Here is a 12,304-nt window from a genome sequence, read left to right on the forward strand (position 1 = left end):
CTACTGAAATCGAGACAGTCTCTTTCCAACTTTTTCTTTTTAGCTTGCATCAACCTGTTATCCATCAATGCTAAGGAAGAAGTTAGTTCAGTAAAAAATTCTTCTCTTTGGGTATCTGTTACTAGGAGGCTTAGCTGATGTTCTAATTCATTAGCTTCTGTGCTCATTTCCTCCTCTATTAGGTCATATTGTTCTATTAGGAGTTTCATATAACCACAGCTTGTCTCTAAATTAAGTCACTGCCACTTAGAAAGACTTTCTGAAGGGTTTAGTCCTGTCCAGATAGTATCTGAGCTGTCTGCACACATCTATAGAGTGCAGAATCCTTTTGCCCACATTTTGAGGGTTAGGAAAGAAGGTGGGCAAATGGATGGATTGGTTGAGAGCCACGCTGGGCACCACCTTGGGCATGAAGGATGGATTAGTTCTGAGGGATACCCTGTCAGCATGGAAGATGATGGAAGGGTTCCACAGCCATGAGTGCTTGCAGCTCAGAGACTCTTTTGGCTGAAGTGATGGCCAGGAGGAAGGCTGTCTTCCAGGAAAGAAATTTTAGCTCTGCAGAAGAAGCTGGTTTAAAAGGAGGCAGGGTGAGCTTTTCCAAGATAAAGTTAAGGTCTCAAGCTGGTGTTGGTGCCCTTCTGGGGGGGCCTCAAGCTGCTAGCCCCTCTGAGGAACTGTTTAATCAGAGGGTGTGAAAAAAGTGGCTGCTCAGTGGGAAAATGAGCAGAAATAGCAGAGGTGTGAATTTTATAGAGGAGAAAGAGAGACCAATGTGTAGTAGGTCAGCTAAATAATCCAGGATGAGAGGGATGGAGGGCTGTGCCTTATTGGTCCCCTTAGCCTGGATCCAGGTGCAGAACCTTTTCCATTTGTCTGCATAAGACTTTCTGGTGCTAGGGGGTCTGGCCTCTCAGATAACATCCAGAACCTGTTTACTGAGGGCGGCAGATTGGTCCGGTGTCATGGTATAAGCCAAGCTGCCAAACTGAGTGTCTGCAATTGGGGGTGCAAGAATTCCCCTTCCCTCTGGGTTAGGAGGTTTGGAATTTGAGGAAGATTCCAATGAGGCATGCTGTTTGGGACAGTCTGGAGCTATGAAAATGGTCCTTGGTTTTTCCTCTCTTATTTTGAGCATTACCCTGGAAATGAGAGGTAGGGGAGGAAAGGCATAGACCGAGAGGTTTACCCAGGGGAAGGACAGGGCATCCACTTTCCATGCCATGCAATGATGGTCCCTGGTGCAGAATTTGCTGAGCTGACAGTTGGTGTGGGGGGCAAAAATGTTGGCCCCCAAGGTTCCCCATTTTTGAGTAATTAGGAAGAAAGTGTTTCTGTTTAGCTTCCACTTGTGGGGGTCCAAAAGCTTTCTGCTTAATTGGTCTGCCAGGGAGTTGAGAGACCCTGGCAGGTATTGTGCTAACAGGTGTAGTTGCATGGAAGAGGCTGTGAACCAAAGGTTCATGACCAGCCTGCACAGTGGGCAGGAGTGAGTCCCTCCCTGCTTGTTGATGTTCCACATCTCAGTGGCATTGTCTGTTTTTATCAGGAGAACCCCCAGAGAGAGAAGGGGTTTGAAAGCTATCAGTGCCTGCTGCACAGCCATCATCTCTTTTTGATTGATGTGCAGGGGGAGTTGCTGGGGGTTCCATTAGCCCTGTATGCACCTGCTGTCCAGGTGTGCACCCCAAGCATAGTCTGATGCCTCTGTGGTGAGGATCTGGGCAGCAGGGAGTGGGGAGAAGGGCAGTCCCTTGTTGTGGGAGCAGGCTGTTGCCCACCAAAGAAATCCCTTCCTCAGGAAGGAATAATAGGTAGAAGAGTCTCCAGATCTTGGGAATGTTGACACCAAAGGCTCTTTAGATACCACTGAAGTTTCCTCATATGCAGTTTGGCATATGGAATGAGGAATATGCAGGATGCCATGAACCCCAGGGCTTGCAAGATTTTCCTTGCAGAAAGCTGGGGCCTGGTGGCCAGTTGAGAGAAGTAAGCTGATATGAAAATGTGTTCCTCTGATGTGAGGAATGCCAACTGGGATGCTGTGTCCAGACTGGCTCCCAGGAAGATTATCCTTTTGCTGGATACCTGTTTGGATTTATTTTCATTGACTGTGTACCCTAGGGAGGTTAGTAGGTCCTTTACAAAGGCCAGGACTTTGAGCAGCTTTTCCTGGCTGTCTGCCTGAATGAGGCAGTCATCTAAGTAGGGGTAAATCTGAATATTTCTTTGTCTTCAAAAGGCAATGACTGGAGCCAGGCGTTTTGTGAAAACTCTGGGAGTGGTAGATAAGCCAAAGGGAAGTGCACAGAACTGGAAGTGTTGAGATCCTGCCCTGAAATGGAGATATTTTCTGCAGGACTCCCTGATGGGAATGTGGAGGTAAGCCTCTTTTAGGTTCAGGGTGGCTAGCCAAGCATTCTTGGAGAGCATGAGTAGCAACTGCTGGAGGGTGAGCATTTTGAATTTTTGGATCACCAGGAAAGTGTTTAGAATGGAGACATCGAGGACAGGGCACCAGAAAAAGTCTGGAGTAGAAGCCTTGGCCTATATGCTCTGCAGGAACATGCTCTACTGCCCCCAGGGAGAGCAGGGAATGGATTTGCTTTTGAACCTCTACCCACTGATTTGGTGGTAGATCTGGGAACCCTTTTGGGGTTGGAAGGGTGTGGAAGGATAATTTTTACCCCTGAGACACAATGTTCAGAACCCATTGGTCCTTGATAATGGTGGCCCAGGTGCTTGACGGAAAGTAGAGTTTTCCTCCTAGGGGTATGTGAAGGTGGGGAGAGGCGTGGTCAGGAGGGGTGAGTCATTGTGAGTTCTTACCATAAGGGAGTGGCTTAGAACTCCCTAGTTTTGAAGTGGAGGCAGTCCACTGCTTAGATCTCTGCAACCCTGGGACTGCTGTCTCGGAGGTCTGTTTCCACAGGGCCTAGGCTGGCCCTGTTTAGTAGGAGCAGGGAAAGACCAGTGTTTGGAGAGAAAATGCCTGCTGAACCTAGGGGGCTGTACCTATAAGAAATATTTAACAGTCTGCATAGATTTTGCTTTTTCTTTCATCTTTGTTAAGATCTCTTCTGCTTTAGTACTAAATAAGTTATCTTTGTGCAAGAGTGCATACAACAATTTTGATTTGACAGGGTCTGATAGGGGTTGTTCCTTAAGCCATGCATGTCTTTTAATGACAGATCCAGTGACTGCTGCCCTGCAAGAAGCTTCTAGGGCATCAAAACCACAGTGCAAAGTGTGTTTAGTTACTTGACCAGCAGAATGCATGTTAAAGGAGTTCCAAGGTATGTTGCTGATATTTAAGCATATGGAACTGACAATTTAGTGCCCTGATAGTAAGAGTTGTTGAGGTGTATACTTTTATACCCCATCTGTATAGTGCTCGGGAATCCCTGTCTGAGGGGGTGGGCTTCTTAGCTGAGGTTGCTTTAATCCCTTTTTAGCCTTGGGTAATGACCTCAAGGTCCACTGTTGGATTTTTAAAAAGATATTTGTGAGAGTCAGGGACTCTATAGTACCTGTCTGGTTTTCTGGGAGCAGGAGGGAGGGTGTCTGGAGTCAAGCTGGATTCAAGGAAGACATCATCCACCACATCTGGGACTGGGAGGATGGCTAAGAGCCTGTGTTGTGGAAGGTCCAGGAACTCTCCGAGTCTTTTTTTAGACTGTGGGTAGTCTTGACTCTCCCATTTGAAATGCTCCCTTAAAGTATGCAGGGTTTCCCCAAAGGAAAAATCCTCTGGGGTAGAGGCTGAAGGAATGGATTCCTCTGCATCAGAATTCTCATATGTGGAGAGGGGTTGCATGCCTTCATAGTCAGATGCATCGGATTTGTCTGACTCTTATTCAGACAAAACTACCGGAGACAGATCTCTTTTCCTTTTTGAGGGAGTGGCTTGGCTTCCCCTAATCAGCATGATAAGGTCTTCTGCCATTTTAAGCATTTGAGACTGAGGCAAGGGAGCAGGCACCTGAGAATGGGCAGTTGGTTTCTTAGAGGTGGTTTGACCTCTGGGCCTAAGGAACTCAGTTGTTTTCAAAAGAATGGTATCCGTGAAAGAAGGCATTGGTTTGTGTTGGAATTCAGTGTTGTGAATGATATCCTCAGAAGCCGGTGCCTGCACAGTGGCTCTGGACTCATCCAAAGTAGAGTCGATCACAGGATTCTTAGACAAAGAAGAGTTCTGCAGCATACCAGACTCCGAAAGAGTCTTGGTAGTGGCCTGCAAATTAACTGAAGTGGGCATCAGGGGCTGCAAAAGCGACTCACTGAGTTCCAGAGGACTGACAACCAGCTTAATGGAAGCATCATCAGAAGGTTTGGTCCTGTGTGGTCTGTCTCTGTCTTTATCTTTACGTTTTTTTGGAAGATCTGCTGTCAGATGGCTTACTGAAGCCATATCGGAATTTGAGGACTGTAAACAGAAATATCTGGCTACAATAAGGGCCCGACAATGAATAGTTCTGGCGTTAAACAAAGCACAGAAGCGACAATGAGGGACATCATGGTCTAGGCCTAGACAAGTGAAGCAATAAGAGTGGAAGTCCCAGTGTGGTATTTGCTTTCCACAGGCGAGACAATTATTAACTTTTTCTGACATCGATTAGAGCAATAAAAAAGGATCCCCAACGGGCTACTTAACTTTTGAAGACTTCAACTTCAATTCGGAATCGAAACTCAGGTAGTGGCCGACTGGCACTCATGTGATCTGCTTCTACTACAGGCTCCACGGCAAGAAAGACTGATGTAATGGCATCGGCTGCCTTCCTTTATACTACTGACGACTTGACTTCAGTCCTCAAGCGACAGCAACTGATGCAGAAATACTAAGTCTCTGGTACTCAGGCCAGCTGAGGGCTACCCTGGCAGGGATAACCCAAATGTGATGACTGCAACAGTGAAACGCAAAGAACATCATTAGCGGGTCAAAGATGGAGCACTGTAGGAATCTGGGAAAAGAGGCTAGGAGGACAAGTAATTAATCTTAGATGTTATCTTGTGTGTCTGTGAAGAGGTAGAAGACAAATCATTTCTGGAACGTAAAAGAGATCTTGCAATAAGTCTGAAGGTGCTTGAAAGGAAACCATGTTTTGGGATACGCAATGCTGTAGATAAAAGAAGGAGGACTACAACTGAATGAGTGAGCTTGTATTATGAAAAGATTTTTCAGTACCTACTAAGGGTACTCTCACTGCCATAGCTAGTAGATAGTCCAGACTAGATAATCAGGTGTATGTTTTCCTTTAAGATGGAATCAAGCCACACCCACCCATAGTAGACATGACAGGCTTGTGGCTGTCGGGCTTAGAACAAGATGTCCTCAAAAGTGGTATCACCAATGCTTTTTTAAAGAAGACAGAAGTAACCCTGAGATGAGCTGACAAATAAATGGGTCCAGCACATCAAGAAGGCAACAAGCAGCACAGGTAGCCATGGATCCAAACTGCAAGTGGTAGCATACATCTTTGAAATGGGGAACATGAGTTCATGGTAGTTAACTGAAAATGATGCAAATGCACAAAAGAGGGTCAGTTTGAATAATGCAAAATTTTTTTGACAATAAAATGGTAGGAGAAGCTGAACTCAAAGACACAAGCTTAGATGTAATGAACCAAGTAGCCGATTGACTTTCCCTGGATAAAAGTGATCAGTGGGTAGTCTAGACAGATTGGGTTACACATCCTGTTGACCCTCAAAAAAAACTTCAACTTGATGAAGTGATGGCATATGCAGAAATGCTGCCCTCTAATAAACGTCTCTGCTAGAGAAACGCCACAGTGATCATCAAGCCTTGGGGTAATATGCAGAAAGCTACTCCACCTAAAGGTACAGTCAGCCTCCATCCATTTCTCCTAAGACTGAGGAGATCAGAATCAAACTATGTCTCAGTTGAAGTGAGATGAACAGGATGCATATGAGACACAGTATGTTGGCCCAGGTCACATCACACAAATCTGCTATATCAAGCAGGGCACCATCTGCAGTGGACACAGAAAGAAACTGGGGAAATGCAGGAATTAGCTGACCAGCTCATACAGCATTTAAGTTCATTTATTCTATCAGCTGAGTAAAGAGACTGTGACTACAAGAGATTCCCAATAATCAACCCATGTGGTGGTCAACCATGAAATTGGCTACACCATAAGTCAGAGGTCATCACACCTAGATAATGCACAAGCTACAGCAGGAAAGTTATAAACTGAAAATAAAAGCTTCAGAAAGATCAACGTACATAGCAGACATCCAATGGCCTGGGTCTAATACACTATAAATAACTCTAATGCTCTCAGATAATGTGATAGCATACAGTTTACTGAATCTATTCCGATGGAGACATTAGAGGTCCTAATCAGTAAAGGAAGCAGATATTTTGCTTCCAGTTATGTTTTCCAAAGTCTTCAAGAGGACGACAGATTGAGAGTGGGAGAAATTATTCTGCAGGTGACTGTTACCTGTTACTGTCTTTAATGTAAGAATGCATAATAGCAGTTTTGCAAGGAAAAAAGGGACCCTACCAAAATTTTCTGAAAAGATAAGCTGCATGGTACTGAACTGAATTGGGTTAAGATGCATGACATCTTTAAATCTAAGAAATGTTAGTGATCATTCTTGTAAAATAAAAAGAGAATGCAATTATGATGATGGTGTTAACAGGACCCACTAGAAGTGTATCTGTTGATGTTACATTACATGATGAAGTGAAAAATAAGATGTGGATGCCAGGGGCAATAATCTATTTAGGTATCCTCATCCTGTTGGCTGAAAAAGATAATGAAATGCGTTCTGACCTTTGTTGGTAAATCTCTCCCTGTAGAATCATAAAGGATGCAAGTCTAGTCACATTTTAAATGCACTCGTCTATCAAATAAAAATCAATGATTCAGTGATAGTGGGCACTTGGGTAAGTAATGAAACACAGTGGGACCATTCTATGGCAGAGAGTTTGTGTGTGTGTGTGTGTGTGTGTGTGTGTGTGTGTGTGTGTGTGTGTGTGTGTGTGTGTGTGTTTGTGTGTGTCTGTGCGGGTGTGTCTGCGCATGTGTGAGTGTGAGTGTGTGTGTATGCGTGCGCGCGCGCGTGTGTGTGTGTGTGTGTGTGTGTGTGTGTGTGTGTGTGTGTGTGTGTGTGTGTGCATGCTCGTATGTGTGGGAGAGCATGTGTGTTTATGCATGCGCACGTGTGTGTGTGTGTGTGCGTGTGTGTGTGTGTGTGTGTGTGTGTGTGTGTGTGTGTGTGTGTGTGTGTGTGTGTGTGTGGAAGGAACAGCATGAAAAAGAAAAGGAAGTATGGCTAGCTCAAATAATTTTAATTTGTCACTTAGTAGCTGCTGTGCCTATAGCTGACGTTAAGTAGCCTGAGTGCCACAATATTGTCATCCTATTAAACAGTTAATAATACACAAGATTCAACATCCAGTTCCTCTTATCTTACCTCTTAGCATACCCACTTCCAAACCTGGCTTTCTAAATCCAGCAGTAGTTGTTGTGTCCTGGGCCAATACTTTATATAGCTAATCTGCCTTTAGAAAAGGACTTGTTAAAAAACAGGGAGAGAGATGCAGGAAGAGGAGAAGAAGGAAGAAGACAGACAAAAATAGGAAGCCATAAGCAGTCAAGAAAGGTCTTGTTTCTTCCATTTTCATTAGCTGTATGTGTATCATTCAGTCTTAACAATATCATTAATCTCTGCTAAACAAATTAGCTGCATTTTCATACTTGTAAAACATCAGGGACATCAGTACCAAAATAAGAGGTAAAAGGTTAATACTAAGATCCAAATTGCCGTCATCCTCCAACAAACAACCATGCACTCATGAGCGAATGCATATAGACTTGCACACAAACCCACACAAAATCAACAAAAACTACAAGCAAAGTCTCAAATTAGCACCAAAAGTAGAAAATATAGAGGGTTTCATATTTCTTTTGTGATTAAAAATTATTTGTAAAATATTCATATGACAAACTAGGGAAAATGTTTTACAACTCGCCATGCCCAATAGAACTAAGATGCTCTCCTAAAAAAAAAAAGGAAGCCAATTTGGTTGTCCCCTGCTATAAACAAACTCTACAACAGAAGGCGGAAACTGATGCGGAATAAGGCGAAGTCCCAAAATTGGAAAAAAACTCTCTTATCAGCCTCAACAAAAGGTTCAGATCTCTCAACAAATCCTCTAAAGCTAGCTATGAAAACAGAATTGCAGCAGATAGTAAAGACAACCACAAGGCCTTCTATAGTTATGTAAAGAATCTCCACGGCAATACTCAGATTTGCTCTGAGCTACTGCACAATGGTACCTCCTATACTGAGCCAACAGATATTGCCAATATACTGGCTGACAGATTCAGTACTAACTTTACCCTCCACCCCAAAGGACCAATCACAATACCAGTAGATTGCCAGGCACCCAGTATTACTGCTGCACAGGTTAAAACAGCACTGTCCAAGGCCAAGAATACAGCTTGTGTGGGACCTGACAATATCCCTGGCTGTGTTCTACATGAACTACAGAGTGAACTGGCACCTCATCTGTGTCCACTGTTCAATCCTCAGGCCTTGTCCCTACCAAATGACGCACTGCTACAGTCATCCCTCCCCACAAAGGAGGAACGACTACAGACCCTAGGAACTATCACCCCATTAGCCTGACAAGTCTGATATGCAAAGCTATGGAATGCATCATCATGGACCTAATAAACAAGGATATAGGGAATCTCTAAACTCTGGATCCCACACAGTTTGGTTTTGTGAAGGGTAGATAATGCCTGCTCAACTTGGTTGACTTCTTTGAGTCAGTCATCAGAGCTGTGGATGAAAGCAAGGTGTTTCATACAGCCTACCTTGATCTGGACAAGGCCTTTGATACAATTCCCCACTCAGGAATCATAGAAAAACCTCACAAAGATAGGCATCGACCCCTATATCACTAGGTGGGTTGCAAACTGGCTTACAGATAGAACCCACAATGTGAAAGTAGCTGACTCCAAGTCAGACTGCTGACCAGTCACAAGTGTAGTCCCACAGCGTTCAGTCCTGGGTCCTCTCCTGCTTGGTATCTACTTCTCTGAAGTCCAGGCCAACACAAAGGGACTCTGGCTGACAAAAGTTTGCAGACGACTGCAAGATGGGAGCTATTATTAACTCCCCAAGTGATGTTGACATCCTACAGAAAGGCCTCAATGACACCAACGACTAGTGTTAGAACTATGGCCTTAAGCTCAATGCCAAAAAATGTGTCGTCATCCCCCTTGGGAAAAACCCGGTTCCCTTGAATTACCACATTGATGGTAGTCCACTGAACACAGAAGGCATTATAAGAGATCTGGGAACACAGGTTGACAGCAACCTCTCTTTTGACCACCACATTACCACTGAGGTCAGAAAGTCCATTTATGTGGCACATCTTGTTAGTAAGGGTTTTGCATCCAGGAAGAAAGAAGTCATTGTCTCCCTCTACTCTTCCTTCATTAGGCCAATCATCGAGTACAATGCCCCATTTGGCATGTACCTCATTAGACACCTGCAAAAGTACCTCACAAAGAGGATCCTAGGCCTTAAACATTTGTCCTATATGGACAGACTCAAAAAACTCCAACTATTCTCTATCTCATATCGCCTACTTAGAGGCGATCTCTGCTTGACTTACAAAGCCATGTCTGACCCAGCTCTGCTAGAAATGCTACATCTAAAGAAATCCCAAGCCTTCCACACCACACACTCCAGAGGCCTCAACCTCATTACCACAATCAACAGAATATGCTGGAGGGACAGGTTCATAACCCAGAGACTGCCCATGCTATGGAATAGATTTCCCATACATGTCCAGCAGATCACCTCACTGGCCCTCTTCAAGAGAAATCTTGATGTGTGGTTGGGAAATAGAAAATTCACCCCAAGGATCACTCCAGTGGTTCTACTTGACAGAGGCACTGTAAAGGCTCCAGTGCCATTAGCCTAGTTCACACCTGTGAACAAAAGAATGCAGATTTTCTCCCCAAGGCCTCATGCAAAAGGCAGCATCCTATTTTTTTCTTCATTTCAGCTGCACAAATCTTGCTTCACAAAAACAATAATGTATCAGTTATACTCTAGAGTGCCATCTAAAAAAATCTAACAACTTGTGAAAATGAAGAAAACCTTACTGCCTTGAATAGAACATAGGCTATTTAAAACTATGCAATGCCATACATCCTAAAATTTAACTTCTAGCACATCTTACTGCACAAAAGTACTTTTTAATCAGTACATGCCATGACACACCTGTCTTTTATCTACTACAATACTGAACATGCTTCATGGAAAGTAAATTTTTCTGGGCCTTGTTTAAGGGAGTGGTGGAAACACAAACAATGCTAAAGGTGACATCTGACAGTCATTGTTATGTCTTTTGAGGCAACCAGAAAGCCGTGGTTGGCCTGTGATATGGCTTATGGGTTCATAAGAATGACAGTGAAGCAGACAATAATAAAATGATGAAAAAAATGCCCTTTCATTTTTTTTTCATACAGTGCATGGTAAGTGCAGTTCATTGTTAAGAACTATATAATTTGGGTCACACCCCAATATAGTCAAAATTATAAAATTATGAAAATATATTACACTGTATTTTCAGGCAGGAAAAAGTATTTATTGTACACAGTTAAGAGCTAAAAACTCAAGTTCACTTCCCAGTAAAGTTACTTTATCAATGTGCTTGCCCTTCAGGGCTCCAGATTTCATCTGCTAGGTCACAGAAACAGCCAAAGCTGCAGTGAAATCACTGTGTCAAATCCTTACTTTCTTATTGTAAATAATGTAATTGTTAAATAATGCCATATATCACAGACCTTTTCATACCATCACCTTAAACTGAAACCATCAGCAGCATATTTGTAAATCAGAATGTTTGTTTACCCAGCACATTTAATTTAACTTTTCTAACCAGATAAACCCACTGGACACAAGCATCCCTTTTAAGGGGCAGCCAGGGACCACTGTCTGGTTAAGTCACTTATTCAGAATCGCATAAAATGTAAAAGCAGATGAAAGGAATTGAACCTGTACCCTTAACAAACAGGAAGCAGTTTATTAACAGCTCCAAGCCATAACCCTCAGCTCTAACTGACAGCTTTTTGTGCAATTCAGAATGAAGATATGTTGCTGAGGCACAGGTGAAGTAGATAATGCATTTCAAATTCTTGCTACATTACTTCTTCCTTGGTTTCTGCAGAATGCAGTTATGCTATTATATACCAAGGCTCCAGTGTTACTTAGATCCATGTTATTATTATTATTATTATTATGTTTTTGTTCATTTTTTTTTTAAGTTTTAGATCCATATTTGTGTCTTCTTTTGTATTAGTGCTGCAAACAATCAGTATGCCACTGTCAATGCTGTATATTTTCACAGATGTCTTTTAACGTAATACATATCTGCAAATGAGCACACTTTATTATCCTTTACTTGGTTTCACGTTTCTGCAAAAATAATGCACAAAATTAAAATACAGCAATTAAAACAACAATTAAGCTGCATAGTAAATAACAAACATGATTGTGTGACCTCATGTGGTGATGTTTAACATTGCAGGTTATGATGCACTTGAAAAGCACAGCTACAAAATACTAATAACCTATTCATTTAGTTGAAGTGCCTAATCAGCTGCACTGCAGCCTTACTTGACTACAGACAGCAGTCTTTATCCCTGAGTCACCATTTACTTTTAATTAACAGCATATAATGTGGCTAAAAAACATTTGCCTTTCCCTTCAAAGGCAACAGGAAGCCTTCTTCCTCTTCATTACAGAGTTAGCAAAGTGAAATGACAGGCATTATTCAAAGCAGAATGGTTGAGCCATGTAATATCATTAGAGAAGAATATGCCATCAACTTTCCAGATATGCATCCAATGCAACTGTCACTGAGAGAATCAGAAACCTGACTAGGTTCAGATATCATCCTAGATGACATTAGCAGAAACAGTATCAGTTTGACTTTTAGAGATAATGTCCATCCTCTTAAAAAGCTAAACTCTCTAAGTCATTATTACAGGTTTACCCCAGTTGTTCTGCTTTCTTCTTATGTTTGACCAGCTTCTTTAAACTGTCCATACCTTTGTCTCTGTGTCCAGGCTATGATCTCAAATAGTCTGTGATGTACTGTCTCACTCACCTAGTATACAACTGAGGAATACATAAATAACATTGTTGGGCTTATACAACGTTGTATTGCAAATCTTTGCTGCAGAATGAAGCTCCAGGAAATTGCAACAATTACTTTAGGTATGCTAAACAACCACTGCCAAAAACAGTA

General features: G+C 42.7%; 1 pseudogene; it reads right to left on the reverse strand.

The window, feature by feature from the left end:
- Positions 1-11,451: 11,451 nt before the first annotated feature.
- The window catches only part of LOC122816748, a 198,816-nt pseudogene continuing 197,963 nt past the window's right edge, over positions 11,452-12,304 (reverse strand).

Source organism: Protopterus annectens, chromosome 1.part1 (assembly GCF_019279795.1).
Source record: "Protopterus annectens isolate FY-2018-M chromosome 1.part1, PAN1.0, whole genome shotgun sequence".
Taxonomy (NCBI): Eukaryota; Metazoa; Chordata; order Ceratodontiformes; family Protopteridae; genus Protopterus; species Protopterus annectens.